Source organism: Galeopterus variegatus, unplaced genomic scaffold (assembly GCF_000696425.1).
Source record: "Galeopterus variegatus unplaced genomic scaffold, G_variegatus-3.0.2 Scaffold12611, whole genome shotgun sequence".
Classification (NCBI taxonomy): domain Eukaryota; kingdom Metazoa; phylum Chordata; class Mammalia; order Dermoptera; family Cynocephalidae; genus Galeopterus; species Galeopterus variegatus.
Genome location: NW_007738722.1, coordinates 16,211 through 20,464, shown reverse-complemented (window position 1 = coordinate 20,464; position 4,254 = coordinate 16,211). Strand labels below are relative to the sequence as shown.

Here is a 4,254-nt window from a genome sequence, read left to right as displayed (position 1 = left end):
TCTAAACCCGATATACAGAAGTTTGATGAGGAAGAAGATATATACGCAATCTTTAAATATCCTCTCATAAGTGTTTATAATGTAGAAACCTGGGAGACACCACTTTAAATGGTCAAAGTTAATATCAACAGTCACTGGACGAACTGACATCATGTGCCTCCTAACACGTTCTATTAAAATTTATATCTGCTAAAAATGCACAACCTCAATCTAATAGTGAAGACACATTAGCAAATCAAAACTAAGGAATAATCTGAAAAATAACTAGGCTATCTATACTCATCAAAAATATCAGGTCATGAAAGGCAAAGGCAGACTAAGGAATTAACTACTCCAGATTAAAAGTGACTAAAGAGACATGATAACTAAGTACAATGTGAAATCCTAGTTTGTAGCCTGGAAAAGATGTTTCTGCTATAAATGACATTTTTGGGAAATCAGTGAAATATAAATAGACTCTGTAGATTAAATAATAATTTTGTACAGATGTCAATTTCCTGATTTTGATAATTGTAATATGTTTACATAGAAAATATTCACTGACATGTTTAGAGATAAAAGGGCATAATTTCTGAAACTTTGTCTCAAATGATTCAGAATAACGATATGTATATATAGAAAAAATATATATACATGGAGAGAGAAAAGAATAATGGGAATTGTTTCAACTGAGTGAAGAAATCTGTGAGTGAAGAATATATAGCAGTTTTTCCTATATTTTTGCAACTTTTTGTAAATCTGAAATTACTTCAAAATTTAAACATTACTTTTTAAGTGGCCTGAAGTATCAGTGGAAGTAAAGTAAATAAAAAAAAAGAAAAAAAAAAGAAAAGCATTTGTCAAAATTAGAAAGAAAGAAGGTGGGGAAAAAACACTTGCGTCTGGAAAATAGTATTTAAAAGGCATCAATAGAAATTTGATGTACAAAAGAAGCACTGATATTTAATTATAATTTTTCCATATTTGTATGACAAAAATATATTTAAATATCAAATAAGATTCTTCTTTAAAATAGTATAATTAAGTTCAAATAGCACGTGAAATATATACTGTAGCCAGTAGAATTCTTTGCCTCTATGTATCTTTAAATAAATAATAAGGGTTGTTTGTATGTATACCAGATAAAAGGTAATTACTAAAATGCCTGAGCATTCCACTTGAGAGTATATTTTTATTTTTATTTTTTTATTTTTTTGGTGGCTGGACAGTATGGGGATCCATACCCTTGACCTTGGTGTTACAAGGCTGCACTCTACTCTAACCAACTCAGCTAACTGGCCAACCTCAGCTTGAGAATATAAAAGAAGAAAACCAGATCTCTTCTTTAATGTTTAAGAATATGACATCAACCCCAGGAAACACTTATAAAGCTTGGGCCGGCCCACCAGATCTCTTCTTTAATGTTTAAGAATATGACATCAACCCCAGGAAACACTTATAAAGCTACCTTCAGTCCTTCAGTCTGACTTCATCTGCTTCACTGGCTCCCCGTCCAATGTCAGCAGTTGTCAAAGATGCTTAAAACTATTGTTGTACAACCACACTTGTTTTTTTTAGAATATCATCTTATTAAGATTATGCAGATTTAATTCTTCAACACTATATACATGCATATATTTAATTACAGCAATTTTAGTATATAAGCAATGAAGACATAGCCAATGATAAGGATATACACATTATACAAATGATAACCTTTAATATTCTAAAATATCAAGCTCTAGATTCTAGGGGGGTGAAAGCTGAATAGTAGGTTAGACGGATTAGTGCAGAATCCATTATCTAGGTTTAAATCCTGAAAGGCTCTTTCCCCTCTTCAGTTTTCTTTCCTATTTTAAAACAGCTTTAAAGATAGCTATCTTTGTAATTCTTTGCTTTCCTCCTTCTAATTTCTACAGTCCCTAATTCTAAGAAAGGAAATCTTCACAGTTGATGAGGTTTCCTGAATCATTATATAAACATTATACACACACACACATAGTCACATATAATGAACTCATGTGAATATGCACCAGTGAGAGAAATATAAAATGGAGCTGGCTTGATTTGAAAATTTCTCACTTATATTACTCCAAGCAAACTCCCTCAATGGTCTTTAAATAACAGAAACAACTGCATCACAAATGAAATAAAATAGCTACTATGTTTGAGCACTTGGTATGCGCCAGTCACAGTTCTGGGTATTTTATGTACAGTATTTCAATTAATTTTCAGAAAAATCTACAAAAAATACGTATCCCCATTTTAAAGACTAGGGTCATAAGCAAGGCCCACATAGGTTAAATAACTTGTCCACAGTCACCAAACCATCATCAGTTCTAAAGTCTGTGCTGTTTCTACTATTCATCAAGAGTAAAAAGCTGGGTACAAGACTCAGATACTGTACAAAAAATGCTTACAACAGTGCCTGGCACCTAAGCAGATACTCTGCAATTATTAAATAGTTACCTTTACTTTTCCATTCCAAGATATTAAGCAGAAACAGAAAGAGAGGCATTTAATTTCAGAGTAGTTCAAAGAGTTACTTTTTAAATGATGCTTTTAACCAAAATCAAGTCAAAAGAGGAAAAAAATAGTAAGACATTTTACACTCAGACTGATTACTGATCAAGTTCAATTTTCAGCTTCTACCTAATAAAGGGAGAACCACAGTGTAATAAAAATAGCATTGGTGTTCATTCTTCTATTTATTTGCGCATTAATTGAACATATATTATATGCCAGGACCATGCTAGGAGAATGCAACAATGATGAGACGTCTCTGTCATCAAAGAGATTAACAGACAAATCGCCACATGATACGAATAGTTATAAAACAACTGCAAGGCTGCTATGTATACCAAATATGTCACTATACATTCACGGACAAGTATATCAGCCTCAGTTTCCCAACCTGCCTAACGAGTATTACAAGTTACTTTTAATGAGCATTATGATAATACAAATTAAATAATCTATGCAAAATGTCTGGCAAATAGCAGGTTTTAATTTAAAAAAAAGCTATCATAAAGTCCCCATGTAATCTTTTGTTGCTTTCCAATAATATTAATTACAAATACATTAGTGATATACCGATACTATATGTAACTTTTTATAAAAATACATTTTGGAACTATCATCTATTTAAATCTTACTTATACCTGTGAAACAAGATTTAGTAGAAAGTCCTGAAGAATTAAAGAGGAAGTCCCACTGGTTGCTTCTACCAATTCAGCATCCTTATGAGGATGTTATTGACTATGTCACAGGCTAGGCATTAGTCTAAAATGTTGGTGAACCAAAAATGAACAAGCTATGGGGCCTACTTTCAAAGAGCTCACCATATATAAAGTATAGATAATCATCAACACATAAACATATATAAAAGCATATACAGTGAAAGATACTTTAAAAAAAATTAAATACCTAGTGTAGTTTGGGTACAAGGAAATGAGTCTCTCTCATTTCCTCTCCATGAAAAAATCAGGAAAGACTTCTCAGAGGAGGTCTCATACCAAAAATTAAGCCCAATTTTGTGCTTATATAAATATTTATTATCAGCAACTTCCAAACTACATGTCATACAACTGAAATTAATAAGTTACTATATATTGTATAACTCAAATTCTAACACATATAAATTTTATATTTACCTTCACAGTTAAGTAATAGTGTTTTCTCCCTAAATAACTTCTCCACCATTTTTGAATAATTGTTGCTATTCTGTGTAAATACCTAGGATTAAAAATATGCATATTAGTATGCTTGTACTGAAACAAGAATGTCTCTTAAGTCTTTGCTTAGAATATTCAAGAGATCAAATTCAAAGCCAAGCTTATGTGTACTTTTAAAGAGTAGAAAGTTCATTCTGGGATAGAATCAATCATTTCTAGAAGTAGAAAAAAAGGCTTAGAAAACTATCCATTATTTGTTTTGGGCTTATGATTAAACAATATCTTAATTTCAATTACTCTTTAATACTTATTCTTTAAAATATTTTTGCATGATAAAACTATAAAACAGGTCACAGTGACATGTTGAGACATAAGCCATGCACTATTGATGGAAATCATTATAAGTACATAGAAATAATTCTTGAGGTCAAGAAATAATTCCCCTCTTCATTTTTTTCTTATATTCCATAAAACTATAAAACAGGTCACAGTGACATGTTGAGACATAAGCCATGCACTATTGATGGAAATCATTATAAATACATAGAAATAATTCTTGAGGTCAAGAAATAATTCCCCTCTTCATTTTTTTCTTATATTC

The 4,254-nt window shown here is 31.1% G+C and overlaps 1 long non-coding RNA gene across 1 annotated transcript in view; it reads right to left on the bottom strand.

Moving 5' to 3' along the window:
• LOC103581230 overlaps positions 1–4,254 on the bottom strand; it is a 17,005-nt gene that overhangs the window by 11,263 nt on the left and 1,488 nt on the right. Inside the window, exon 2 of the long non-coding RNA XR_549636.1 lies at positions 3,633–3,714. This is a non-coding gene — a long non-coding RNA (uncharacterized LOC103581230). The remainder of the gene's footprint in view (positions 1–3,632; positions 3,715–4,254) is intronic.